This window comes from Durio zibethinus, chromosome 17, assembly GCF_047325235.1.
Source record: "Durio zibethinus cultivar Kanyao isolate XHJ-2024 chromosome 17, ASM4732523v1, whole genome shotgun sequence".
Lineage (NCBI taxonomy): Eukaryota > Viridiplantae > Streptophyta > Magnoliopsida > Malvales > Malvaceae > Durio > Durio zibethinus.
Window position 1 is genome coordinate 23,680,154 of NC_143178.1, and position 15,788 is coordinate 23,695,941.

Consider the following 15,788-nt stretch of genomic DNA (forward strand, 5'->3'; position numbering starts at 1 on the left):
TTTCACGTGACATCAGTGAATAATGTTCCCTTATTTTATCATGAGTTGGATTAATTAATTAACCACAAATCAGTTCTGACAATTAAAAGTGTAAACGAATGAACATAAACGAATTTTATTATCTTTCTCATGCCAAGCTATCAGATGCAATGCTTATCATCACACTGGAAACTGGGAATCAGGAGTTGGCTGTAGATAACTGCCATTATATTCCTGCTTGAGTTGATGGAAATGGACATTGACAAACACGTGCATAGCAAGGGTTGCTAGTCGCTTGGTGTTTACGGCATTCCATCTTTAGTTGACTGACCCAAATTCCCGTTGCTTCTTTCACTTTCATGCATGCCGTAACTGCTTTCCTCTCACATGTCCAGCTAAGATACAGTAATCTCGTCGCCTTTGACTCTTCATTTTCAGACTTTATACGCATTGGATTATTGCAGACGTAATTTAGGTGGAAATCTTAGTCTGAATTTTTTTTTCTCTTTGGGATTGTGATTTCATATTGAGCAAATGGTACGGTTCTTGGGCTAAGCTAAATTCCGTATGGTTTAAGGTATTCATTCAATCAATTGGGTTCATTTTAAATTGAATTATTTAAAATTAAATTAAATTATTTTATTTTCATTAATTAAATTAAATTTTTTAATTTTAAAAGTTAATCGATTAAAATTAATTTAATCGGTTTAATTAATTTTTTTAATTAATTAAATAATAAAATGCATTAAGTTATATTATATTTTAAAATTTTTTTTCTCATAAATTAAATAAATTAAATAAATTAAATAAAATTGTTCAAGAAAAATATTCTAACACTAAAATATCAAGTTAATAATTTGCAATGAAATAGAAAATTTTATATTTTTTTATTTTTATATATAAATTTTATAATATTTCGATTAAAATTTCGTTTAATTTAATTTTCAAATTAAATTAATCAAAAATAAAAAATTTTTAAAAATTACTTTTAATAATCAATTAAAATTAATACGAATCAATCAATCGAATTAAATCGATTTAATCAATTAATTCGATTAAAATTGAATTATAATTATTATGAACAAACAAAATCAAGAATCCTTGACACAGACATAAAATCACATTATACCAAATCTGCAAATGCATTAACTGCAACTGGGCACAAGTAATTCGTTGGCAATAATTGTTTCCTTGAAGGACCACTTGAGCTCCAATTATATGGCCCTCCTAATCCAAACCAGGTCACTAGAATTCTCACAATGACCAGCTGCAAAACTGTAACATCACCATCACTTCCATGATCAAATTCTACCATTTTGATGTCATTTCCCAGTCTGATAGGCCATAGGAAGCAAGAAATCAAACCTGAGACATGGGATCATTTGCATCAGAGCAATACCATTATGAACCATCCAGGTAATTCGATGGATGTTTAACTAATTTCTGATAACCTCATTAAATTCTTGATTGCTCAACCCGTGTTCTCAAACGTTCGGTGGAAACCCGAAAAGGAAGGCGCCAATTTGGCAACCATGATTGGCTCACCAATCGCACACATCAAAATCAGTGCTAAAAAGTTGATAGCCAATGGCCAAGACCCCACAGCCGAGTCAAGGACCACCTTCATGTGCCAAACTTTGAGGTACTAATTTTCAGTCGCGATTCATGCTAAGTATATTTTGATAAGATGTATTAAAATTTGATTTAAATAAAATTTAAATTTAAATTTATTATTATTGAATTAAATTTGAGTTCGAATTATTCAACTTATCAATCGAATTAAATTTAAATATTTTTATTTTTGATTTGAGTAATTCACAAATTTAATTAAATTTTTTATTTTAATATATTTTAATTAATAAAATATTTTAAATTCAAGTTTGAGTATAACTAATTAAATTTTTGTTATATGTTAATTGAACTTAATTGAACAAATTCGAATAGTTTAATTTTTATCTTAATTTAAGTTTGAGTTAAAAAAAATAAAACTCAATCAAGTTCAAACCGAATTTTAAATTTTAAAATTTGAATCAAATTCAAACTTGAATTTAATATTATATAAATTTAAACTTAATAGATTATACCGTTAGATTTGACCATGCCATGTCAATCTTGGACACTGCATGGTCTATTGCCAGTGAATCTTTAAATGATCCTTCCATTGGCTATCCAAGGGAATAAGATGGGCAAACCAGAATCCTCATAGGTCATGTTGGCTAGCCGTGCCCATGCTCGGTGTCTTGGACCATTCCATAGCCAACGGCCTACCATCTGTGTTAGTCTTCAAATACTGGCAGATTAGTGAGATATTTGGGTAATAGATTGGCTAATATTTCACCTTCAGTCCTTCACCCAATAATGTAAACTCAAAAGAATAACAATTAACCAAATGGAGAACTTGGTTCTTCCCGTTATGAATAATCAATGAAATCCAAACCTGATAATATTAAATATGATAGAATAATAAGATATGTATAAAAGATATAAAAGTAACACGATTTAAAAATTTAGTAAAAATTATAAATAAATTTAATAAAATCCAAATATATATTTCATATTTTTGTATCAATTCAAATTATGACACTTAATTTTTTTATAAGATACAAATACATAAATTATTAATATTTTATATAATATAAATATATAAATTATTAGTTAAAGATGATAGTGATTCGATTTAAATAGAATTCGATTTGATTTATTTTAGATATTACATAATATTATAAAAATTTAAAATCTAATACAAATCCAAATTGAACCTTCATTCAATACAAACTTAATCGAATCGAATTTTATCAGTTTGGATCAGTTTTATTTATTAATTTTTAATTTTTAATTTTTTGAATTTATATATATTATTTAAATATAAAATTTTAATAATATAAGAAATTTTTTATATAAAAATTATTATTTTATTTTTAAAAATTTAAAATATATATAAATATTAAAATATATACAATTCAATTTAATTTAATTTTTTTAATTTTTATCTTTTTATTCGAAATTCGATTAAAATTTAATATATATTTAATATCAAACTTAATTTAAATTAAATAAAAAAATTAATATTAAATACTACAATTTTAAATTAAATTTTAGATTTCTTATTTTTTTTCGCACTTATATTATCATATAAACCAAATCCTGATAAAAATAAAGAGTGAATAAAAAAAAATCAGTTAACATTTTCGTTTTTTTCTTTTTACTGCTCTATGATCGGTTGTCACTTGTTTCCATCGGTGAAGACCCCGATGTTTTTACCTCTGGTGTTGGTGTTGGTGTTGGTGTTGGTGCTGGTGCGACTGCCTCCTGGAGTCCGGACGTTGTTTACAGAATTTTGCCAGAGTCCTGTCACCACATGGGCTGGAACTTTGAATCTTTGATTGATCCGGCTTTTCAGGTTCTGTAATATCTGGGTAAAATCCAAGGCTACATCATATCACACTGACAGTTACGGTCTCACAGACAGTGAGTGAGAGAGAGAGAAAGAGAGATGCGGATTCACTGCGGCAGCAGAGAAGGACCACCATTAACGTAAACTGACGGACCATTCATGTACAAGTACAGTACAATTAATTGAGATTGAGAAAAAAAAAAAATTTGTGTTTCGATTAAGCATTGGTAGTTTTCAGCTGGAAATTTTGACTGACCACCGGCCTTATCAGCAGCACCGTTCGGCCAAACTAGAAGGACAGCAGAGGACCAGACCCAGAACCAGTGGACCACTGGTCCTGACTTTGCCCTTCTAATATATCCAAATATATATATATATATAACCCCCTAAATTTAAACTTTGTAGCAAACGCAATCTCCTTCAAGGTGGTACCCAGAACTACACTGTTTCAGCCAAAAGGCGACCACTCGAAAGCTCAAGCCCTAACACTGCAAAGATACTCTCCCAATTTAACCGCCCTCCCCCTACTGCCACACCCTACCCTAGAGTCTAAGGTAAAGGCCCTAAAACCACATTTAATGTGCACAAAAACGCTGAATTCCATTCCATAATCAATCACCATCATTCATATCCATCCAAAGATATAGGGCATAGACCTATTACTAAACGAGAAACAATACAATGTGGCATGGGGTATGGCAAACTCGGTTCCCAGAAACATCTGTGCTCAAAATCAAAGGCTTTTGGAAAATGGTACACATGCCTTGGACCCACCCATCACAAGTTTACCAGTAATCACCACCATCAACTCAAATTGCCACATCATTATCGTCAGTATCGCCGTAGCCATCCCTATCAATCTACTCTGATAAGCACTTAAAAATTTTCTCTCCCCCGGTGAGTGAAGGAGAGGCAAGGCAAGACAAGACAAACCGACCCTCTTCTCCCCTCCGCCAGGGTCCCAAAGAGTTACCCCACCAGGGTTAACCCAGGTGGGCCTACACATTAAGACCATCCTCGGTGTACCACCACCGCCCCAAGGAGTTATAATCTCGCATGGGACTAATCACTACCTTTCCAGGGCCCACCAAAAACAACAACTTCCCAACCCAACCAGTTTCTTAGATAGTACTATAGGACTATAGGAATAGTGATATCCCGAAGTCCGATCCTTGTTCCGTACAGCTCCCCGTCCTTTCCTATTCTTTCTTATCATCATCGTTTTCCTTGTCTAATGATGACGTGACACATTTTTAAGCTAATAAAAGCTCATTTATTTAACTAATTAATAATTAAAACTGAGATTAGCGATTCTGATTATGATTGCCGTTATTATCATTACCATGCACAAAGCTACAAATACAACTATCAATCAGGAAACCAGAACGCTACATTTTTCTCTATATTTGATTAATTTAATTCCACGTACATCAGAAACAAATCTTCACCCAAAAAAGAAAATATTAAAAATTTAACAAAATAAAAACTTAAATGCCAAAAAAGAAAAAATATTAAAAAATTTACACAAGAGGAACTCTCTTCGATTTCTTTAATTAAGCCTTGAAGCCTTCTTTGATTTTTTTTCTCCTTTTTATTTTTTATTTTTAATGAGAGTTTTTTTTCATTTTTGTAGTAAATAAATAATTTAAGGAAAAAAAAAAAAACAAGGGTAGGATGTAATTTACGGAAGATAGAGGGTGTGATGATCTTGATCATTCCACTGATTCTGACTCCAATATGTGTGATCGACAGCGTTAGAAAGATCGAAAAACCCTTGATCTCCACTCTCTTGCCAATCCAACGGTCCAAATCCACTCTCCGATTTACTATGCAAATTTGATAGCTCAACCTGAAACGTCTGATCAAGCAATCCCCCGGTGATTTCCTCCCCTCCCATGCTCATCATCTTTTGCTCCTGCCACTGTCCTTGCTCAAGTCCTTGCCCATTTAATACTGTACTGAAATCAAACGACAACGTTTCATTGATTGATGAAGTAATCAAGCTCGTAAAAGTCCCAATCTCCGAAAATATCCCGCAGTCCGATCCTCGTTCCAGCAATCCAGGCTCGAGCCCTAAAGTATTAGGGTTTCCATAAAACTTAGAATCGCTTACATTTATCAAGTTAGAATGAGATGTTACTACCGACACCGCCTCCGCTCCGCCAGCAGCAGAACTATTATTGTTGTTGTTGTTGTTATTGCTATTCGTCACTACAACGTTAGAATTAGCTGCAGTAAGACTCGAACTGTCGCTGCTAGAACGAGAATTCGGTTTACGTTTATTACGGTGTTGCTCCTGTTGTTGCTCTGGATGTGGCAGCACAGAGACCGCGGCAGCGGCTGAGGTGGTTTCGGATGAAGGTTTGGTTTTCGAGCGCTTGGCTTTGCGACAACCACCGCCGACGGGGACGTTACGGAGGACGCCACCTTTTGTCCAGTAACGACGGCAGCTCTTGCAGAAATGACGTGGCTGAGAGAGGTTGTAGTTGTTGTAGTAACAAAATTTCGTGTTGAGAGAGTCGCAGCGTGGACACTTAAGTGTTTGGTGGTTTTGGTGGTGGTGCGGTCGTAACCTTCTCTCTCCTCCTCCTCCACCTCCGCCGCTAAATAAACGGCCACCTCCGATCGAGTCGATGTCTTGCATTACTCACAACAATTTCGCCTCAAAATTTAAATAAAAATGAAAGCGAACTTTTCGGAAGCTCGGAACTGAATCCGATTTATTATATTAGTTTATATACTCATAGAGATTCCAGCGAAGTTTTGCAAGGAAAAAAATGGCGTCAGTGAAGAGTTTGCGACAAAGTAAAAAGCACAGAAGAAATATTTGGACTTGTCTGACAAATATCCCTTTGCATATCTTCTAGTAACAAAGTTTAATGCAATTACCAAATTAACCCTCTTCGAACACGAAATTACGTGAATTGTGGTCTCGGATGAGAAAGTACGGAATTAACCTTAAGAAAATGAGTCGGGGATGAGGTTGTGGGGAGGGATTTGGAAATTGGAAACTGTGACGAGAGAGAGATCGGAGTCGTTGGTGTGGGACACGTGGAGGATAGAGAAGAGGAGGGTTATTGATGTCCATAAAATCAGGTTGTCGAGTTGTCGGCCACCCGGCTATTCTCTGCTGGGACTATCCAGTGCTAGTTAGAGACTGCCACGTCGCACAATATTATTGGTGGGATACAAAAAATTTTAATACCGAAGTTTATTTTAGCTTTGCATCTAGTCAGTCCCCTGAGATTGCGATATGCTGTAACAGGGTTGCTTGGAACTTTAAACTAATAAATGGGATTTTTTAATTTTTTAAAAGCTTATTTTATTTTGTTATTAAAAAATTCTTAATTTTATATTATTATAAGTAGGTGAAATTTTTTGATTTAGTGATAAAATTAAGAAAGGAGAAAAAATTGAAAAAATAAAAAATTAATTTAAAAATATAATATTCAATTTTATTTGAATAAATTTTTTTATTTGATTTAGATCAAAATTAAATATTAAATATATATATTAAGTTCAAATTAAATTTAAGATTAAAATGTAAAAAATTGAATCAAATTATATATTTTTATTAATTATATATATTTTTATTTTTTATAAAATAAAATAATTATTTTATATATAAATATATTTTTATATATTAAAAATTTATTAAAATAATATATAAAAATTAAAAAAAATTAAAATTTTAAAATCAATAAACTAAACCAAACTAACAAAATTCAATTCAAATCAAATCAATTTCTAAAAAATTAATTTAAATTTACATCAAATTTTAAAAATTTATAATATTATGTATTATTTGATAAAATCTAACCGAATCTAATTTAATACAAGTTGAGCTAGATTAGAGAAAAAAAAAATTAAAAGCATGGAAAATAATACTCTAAGATGCACTCCAAAACTCAACTCAATCTATAGAATTATTATTTTCAATTTTTTGCTGTCTTTTTTTTTTTAAAATCCATAAGATGAACATAATTTATTAAGAAAAATATTTAGTGCAAAATCCAAAATTTTATATACACTTAAAATTTTTATGCACTCAATATCTTTTTTTTTTCATATACTTAATTTATTTAAATATTAAAGTGCATCTCAAAATACTATTTCCATCCCCTAATTTTTTTTTAATAAATTTGATATATTTTTTATTAACGAATCAAAAATTACATAATAATATATAGCTTGTAAAATTTTTGCTTGCAATTGCATTATAAACAAGTACTTATTAATTAATTATTTTTATTGCCATTGCATTTAATTTAATTTAAGACGCTTTCACAAGACAACAGAGAGTTAGGTGTGGGCGAAGGCTATGTTGATATTGCTTGAGCCCCGCTTTGGGTCACAGTCGTTAGTGTCCTAACACTATTACATCTCAACCCCAACAATGAACACGAAAAGGACCTTGACAATATCACCTTTTATATCAAATCCTTATTAAAAATTAATTTTTAATTATTAAAATTATAAATTTATTATTTTATCGACAAATCATATGATCAATGATATATTATTTTAATTTTTGTGTTGGTATATTTATTAATCGATCAATTTAATAACAATAATCGATTCATGATGATACGAGAGAGTACAAGAAATAGGGATGTGGGAGACCGAGGTTTGGTATGCATTAATCTTCTCTAATTAATTTTGGTTTTGGCTAATAGAAAAGGGTAGGGTACCATTACTAAGGGTCTCCTACTTGTTACGAAAGCAATAGGCACGAGAGGAGATCGCCTCTTCTATTCACTGGTGGGATCAGGGCGGTCCAAGGGGGACCACCGTGGCTCCCCTCTTTTTAATAATCAATACATCCCTTATCATTATATGGACAGCTATTTCTCGAGTACAAATTTAGGTTCGACCTCAATGAAAAAATAAAATGAATCACCTAACAACGTATTTCATAGATCAAGAATTACGAGATCGCTTGTTACCAACCCGATATTAATTTCATTAGTCAAACAATCGAAACATGTAGTCAAGAAATTATTAATAGTCATTCAATGATTTCCTTGTTCAAAATTAATTAATTTTATTGTATTTTTACGAATACATTACGTAAATTTAGGTCATTAGTGTTTTCAACATCAATTGCAAAATTTTACCTAATCGTCTATGCATAGTCTTTTAATATCTATACGTATAATTAAAGCTATTTCCTACTTCAAATTTAAAACCAAATCAATTTAGATATTAAAAATGATTTGATGGTTATTAATATAATTTCAAACCCATAATGTTAAAAATTATAATAAAAAAATCCAATATCATGTCATCTTTCACAACAAAATTTAAAGAACTGATTGTTCACATTTTGCCTAAAATCATACTCTAACACCATACTTAATTGAATATATTACTTATTAATGGCATATTAATTCCTTTGTATATATTAATTCTTTTGTATATCAATAATTTCATATGAAAAAAAAAAAAAGAAAACCTTGGAACGGATTGTGGACCTACCTCTAATTTGTGTTAAATTTATCATATAATACTAAAATATGCATAAATATAATGAACACATCTTAAAAGTTGTACGGATAAATATAATTTTAAGCCAAAAGGGTATTTATCATGTATAAATGCCTTTTATCTTTTACAACAGTATCTATACACAACACACACACACACACATATATATATATATATATATATATATATATATATAAGATACCGTCAAGCTTAGCTAAGACACACTTACAAATTAAGTGTGAAGTGCGTGCTAACTCATGTTGTAGCAATTGGTCAAATTATATTTGAGAATAGAAACTAAAACAATATTACAAATTCCCCAATGGGGGGACCTTTGTCGAAGACATAATGTAACAATTTGGTGACAAGGGCTAATCAAATATCCATGTCAATTGCAATGGAATTAAAAAAAAAAAAACACATCAATCAAAATTCTTATCGCACACGTGTGTTTGTGGTTGATCGATAGCAAGAAACGGAACCACATCGTAACCCTAAATAGCATAATCCTTTTGGAATGCGAGGATCGCATTTGGCTATAGTATGTTATCCCCAAATATCTACCCCCAATCTTCATCTTCTTCAACCATTGCAATATTAAAGCATAATTATTGTCTTGTTTGGGACAAAAGGGACAAGGGATGGGGTTTTCAGCCCCTCCATGGGGACAAACCCTAAATTTTCCATCCATCAAACAGTTCCAAGATTTTATAATAAGTGCATTTTATTTTATTTTGAGCTATGAAGTCCAAAGTTCTATCCCACTTTAGTTGAAGGTCTCCTATATCAGCATTGTTGTTCAAATTTTGCTGTCTATGGCACATTTTTTTGAGTGGAAAAATTGCTTAGGGTTAGCACTGTAGTGCACATGATATTTTCCACGTCTACATTGTCTGCCCAAAAGTGGTTCATTAGTAACGATGCATTATTTCATGTTCTTATCCACTCAACAATAACAAAATTACATGTGCCATGTGTTGGATAAAAATAAATTTAAATAAATATAGTAATTTAATCAAATCAAACTCGAACTTAAAAATATCTATTCAAAACTCAATTTACGAGCATAACAAGCAATTTAACCCATAAACGGATCTATATATATAACAATAATAAAGCATATTAGTAAAAGTATAATATTAGATTTTTAGGATCGAAATAAGATTATAAATGAATAAGTTATTTGGGCTTGACTTTGTAATATTAAGGGGTTACTAAGTTTATCAAACTACTAGATTTTTAGTAATTTTAAAGTTATATACATATGTAAATAAATAAAATATTTATTTACATATTTTAAAGATTTATTTGAGTTTTGTCAAGCCCTTTATATAAATTAATAACAATTAAGTCAAGCTCTAATAACTCAACTATTATTAAAATGAGTTCAAGTAAAAAAATTAAAGCTCAATCCATGAGTTCAGGTTTCGAACTTTTTAATCGAACGAAATTCGAATTTAACATTTTATTAATTTATTTGATTCGATCATATTTCCAATTCAAATATATGTACTTCTTTTATTCTATTTTTTTGTTTATTTTTTTAATGTCCCAAAATTATTTTTTTGTAATATCTAAAATTCTTATTTTTTTATACTTTGAAATTAGTTTTTATGATTTTTTTTTATTTTTTGACATTAAACTTATGAAATTTTAATTTTATAAAATTTTTTAAATTTTAATATTAAATATATTAAAATAAAAAAAATTAAATTCCTTAAAAATCAATATATGATAAATATTTTTTGACAAAAATAATATTAAAATATTATTTTTTGATCATGTTCCAAATATATTACATCAAAATGTTGAGAGTAACAATTTCTTTTTTGAGTATAGATACTACATAACTTTTGAAATCTCAAGTTGGTATTTATTTTTTTATATGATAACATGATATTAATAAATAAAATAACTAATTAAACCTTCAAAATGGACTGAAGTGGTATCAATTCAAATCTGAAAGAAAGGTTGAATAATGAATTCAATTTCAACATACAAAATCAAGTGAAAAAAATTGTGAAATTTGATCTATCTTGACTTAATTGGTTGAGTGAACAGGTAATTTGACGGGAATCATGATCACATATGCACATGGGACGGTTTGGGAAGGGGGGGCCTCTCCCTCCACATTAGCGCTTCTGGTACTTGTCCACATCAACCTCTTTTTTTTTTTTTTTTTTCTCTCTCTCTCAAATTTAAATTTCAATAACTTATAATATATGGGATTCGGTTAATCCAAAATAATCTATATTTACAATTAATGATGTATTTTTTTTTAATTTGATTTTAATCATTTATATATGTTTTTATAAAAAATTAAATGAAGGGAAATTATCCGTTTCAAAATTAAAATATATGATAAATTTAATTAAATATTTATATAAAATTTACAAATCATTTGTTAAAAGAGATTATTAGTAACGAAAATCTAATTTAAATTTTATTAGTGAAATATTTGATTTTTATTAACTTAATTAATCTCATAAGCTAAAATTTACATATATTTTATTGTATAACTATGGTATTAATAGTTATAGATATTCATTTATTTTTATTTATTAGTGTGCAAATGGGAAAATAAGACTATGTGTGGTTGAAGAAAAAAAAATTTTATGTTTAAGAAAGTCATTTTTATTTTTTATTTTGTTTTTTTAAAAATATATTTGATAAATGAAAATAAAAACTATTTTCTAAAAAAAAATGAAAAAATAAAAAAAAATTAATGATATTATTATTAATGACATCTAATTATAAATATAATATATATTTATTAATGATGTTAAAAAGTATTTTAATGTGGTAACTTACAAAATATATAAAAAAATAATGTACATATCTTATTTTTATAATTAAAAATAATTTTTTTATTATTATATTTTAATTTATTTTTATTTTTGAAAAATTTAATTTCATTTTCAATTACTAAACACATTTTCATTTATTTTTTTTAAAAATAATTTTATTTTTTAAAATCAAACACTATTTAAAATTTTATGTGCGTCCACGCGTGTGTTTTGACAATCTCTATAAGATTGCAAAAGATATGGGGGTGTTATTTGCTGAGTCTTGTTGATTTGTACCCTTGAAATTTGTAATGGGTGTCATTGTCCTAAGCTACTAAATTTGGGCTCAGTACTTCCGGCCCAGTCGGTTGGAGTGAGGACATCCTCTCTCAGCCTTAGGCCCCACCCTTTGACCCCAACTATCACCATAAGAGTCATTAGACCCCTACCCCATCATCTATTTTCTATCTAATCAAAATCACCCACCCACCCATCTACATTCCCCTATAGTTTTTTTTAAGATTGTTAATATGTATCAAATAATATTTTAATTATAATATTAATATCAATTATTTTGATATATTATTTTAAAATTTTTAGTTTAGTATAAATATATTTATAAATAAATATGAACTTATATATTATAATATTATTAATAATTTAAAAAATCAATATGCAATATATTCAAAGATTAAATAAATAAGTTAAAAAACACAAAAAATAATATCATAAATTTTTTATGATATTTGTAAATATTTATATGATCATATGATATTTAAATAAGTATTTTTTTATATAAATATTAAGATAAAAATAAAGAGATAAAAAAATTTAACCAAAGTTTTATAATCCGAAAACTTTATAAAAGAAGTATAATTGTTTTATTGAAAAAATATTGAAATACTTATGAACTTAGGTTTGAAAAAATAAAATCATAAATTTTGGTTTGAAAAAATAAAATAAAATAAAAAAATTCAATTTTTAAGGATTATTTTGTCAATTAATTTTATTTTTATTATGTTAAAAATAATTAAATAATAAAAAATAAGTTAAAAATTACAATATATATTTTACATTTTCGTATCAATCAAAATATGTTATTTTATCAAAATTCATCAAAACAAATTGAAATTAATGAAAACAACTAGTATTACTTAATACTAAATCTAATATAAAAAATAATCTTTAAATGTACTAGATTTTGATATATCTGGAATGTATCATTTGGTACGATTGGTAATGAAATGAATTTAACAATTATGATTTTTTTTATTTATTTATTATAAATAATTTTTTTTAACTCAAAGCGCAAATATAAAGTTTAACGTTGTATTATTATATGTCCAAGAAAGAAAAAAAAATACTAAGCTTTGATTAATTAAATATTAAAAATTAAAAATTATTATTTGTTAATGTTTTTATGATTTTTATGATTTGAATGGGATTTTGAAAGTAAGTGGTTAGAAATGGTAACCATATGGATATTTACTATTTTTTAAATATTTATATTCGAATTTGTTTAAATTTAATATTATTATTCAAATTGAAATTCATCTAAATAATTATTATCTATTTAAATATTCAAATTCGTTTAAATATTTATTTATTTAAATTTTTTATCAAAATATAAAATAAATAATAATTTAATTTAAATTTTAAATTCATTCTTAATTAATAATAAATAAAAATTATTTTTTAAGGTCTAAAACCTTTTATAAGTAAAAATTTTATATATTTTATATATATAAATAGATAACAAGGTTAAATATAAATTTGAATATCCTTTATTATTCATTAAAATTTAAATAAATTTAGATATTTAATATTTAAAAGATAATATTTATATATATTTTAAATCTATTACGAATAATAGATTTTTTATTTAAATTCGTTGTTTATCTATTTATAATTATTTGAATTTAAATCTATTATTTATTTATTTATAATTATTTAAATTCAATAAAAATGAATCAAATAATAATAATATCATTTTATTTATTGTCAATTACCGACCATACTCACAAAGCCTGTTGGCAAGCGAGCGTCCAATGAGGCGCTGCTATGACAGCTCCGATCGGCCGCTTTGGAAGTCAACAATTTGGGCCCAAACCTTCATATTGGTTTCATTATAGAAATTGCAGTTGTGGTTGTTGTCTAAGAGTTTCTTTTCTTGTCCCCCAACTGTACCAATTTGCTCCACCGTCAATCTTGACCAAACAACAATGGCAATACGTGCGTCCAGCTTTTCCCTGCAAAATTCTCCCTATCAATTAATATTATTCATCCCATTCTTTTCCCATTCATGCACACGTGTGTGGATTCGAGACAGAGCCATATGAAAGTGATTATCATGCATGTAACCAATCATCTTGGTGCCACTTCTTTTAAATTTTAATTTGGATAAGATCACTCAACATTTTTTTAATAAAAGGTATTGTAATTAAAAAATAAAAATTTTAAATTTTAAATTCATAATTTAAAAATAATTTTATAAACTAATTAAATTAAAATAAATTTTCGATTCGAACTTCAAACTTAATCAATGCATAAAATAAAATTTTTTGATAATCATTTTAAAGCTTAATTAATTTATTATTATGGTATTGGAGAAAAAGATAAAAAATAAATAGGCAACAATTTACATAATTAATTTTTAAATAGTGGGTAATGATTATTTAATTTCATAGATCATTCTTTTAATGTGGGTTTGGAGTCAAATGAAAAGATGAAATAATGATCACCGAGGATTATCTCCATGCACTTTTATTCATTAAAAGTTTTTTTTTAACTTAAGTTTTTTTTCTCAATTTTTTTCAATAATAATTTTTTTATTTAAAAAAATTCAAATTTTATTTTTGAAATAAAGAATCATTCACTAATTAATTGAATCAAATGTTTCAATAAAACTTAATAATAACTAATTAATTCAGGGGAAAACTTAGATAAAAATTTTTTAAGTGAAATTTATAAAATTTTTTACTAAAAATGATTAAATAAAAATTAAAATCAAAAATCAAAATCGATAAATTAAAAAATCTCATTACATAAATTCAATGTATAAAATTTAAAATAAATTTAATAAATTTAAATATATATTTTTAGATAGATATTTTTAATAAAACTATTATAAAAATTTTTACCGTTGAATAAATATTAATCAAATTTAAATTATAAATAATATTTTAAATAATTTTTTTACATATTATTGATCTTCACATTAAACTCTATCAATTATTAATTTAAATTTTTTATTAAAATTTTCATTAAATCATTTTTAAAAAAATTTCACAAATATTATTTTAAAAATTTTACGTAAATTTTGTTCATTAATCCAATATTCCATAGGCTTTCTTGAAGTGTGAAAGGTCGATTAGAAGTTGATGTGTACAAAGATTTTTTTTTCCCTGTACTAAAGCCACTATGTTGAAATAAGAGAGTTGGGAGCGGCAGTACCCATAATAACATTAATATCTGAATTCAAGTACATGCATGTCAATGGTGTAGAAAAGAGGTTGAGCTGGGCCTGCCTACCTTCTCTTTCGCCATGAAATCCGCAGCTTGATTTGCTGCCTTAGTTTCATGTTTTAAGGATTGCCCTACAGTGGCTGGATCAAATGTCTTCTTCTTGTACATGCACTTCCACACTACATCATCGGTCATCAGACGTTTGTCACCTCCCTTACGAAACGTATGGTGGGTCATAAATTTTATGTTTGATTCCCAACATCTATGTAAGTAGACATGAGAAATCATTTTGATGGTATTTCTGGTAAGGTGACTGGATGCTTAGTTGGCTGGTTATTGGGAGGTGACATGCAAGGCAGAGAAGGCTAGGGATGTCGGAGATAAGATTTTGAAATGCGCTTCGATATCCAACTCAATTGAGTGAAAGAAAATATCAAGAGAGAATGTATTTAATTTTTTTTTTTTTACTTATGGAAAACAACAAATCATATAGATAAAGTTTTTATTTATTTTGAATTCGATCTGATTTTATAAATTTAATATCTGACTTAATTCAATATTAAAATATTATTTTTTTTATTCGAATCCGATTTGATATATATATATATATGTAAATCAACAATCGATTTAATTTGATTTAAAATTAATAAAATATTAATTTTTAAATATAAATATAT

The 15,788-nt window shown here is 27.5% G+C and overlaps 1 pseudogene across 1 annotated transcript; it reads right to left on the minus strand.

The window, feature by feature from the left end:
* Nucleotides 1-4,748: 4,748 nt before the first annotated feature.
* LOC111289627 (dof zinc finger protein DOF5.4 pseudogene) lies at nucleotides 4,749-6,210 on the minus strand (annotated as a pseudogene). The gene has a single exon (XR_016329355.1). The product of XR_016329355.1 is annotated as a dof zinc finger protein DOF5.4 pseudogene (transcript).
* Nucleotides 6,211-15,788: the final 9,578 nt, after the last annotated feature.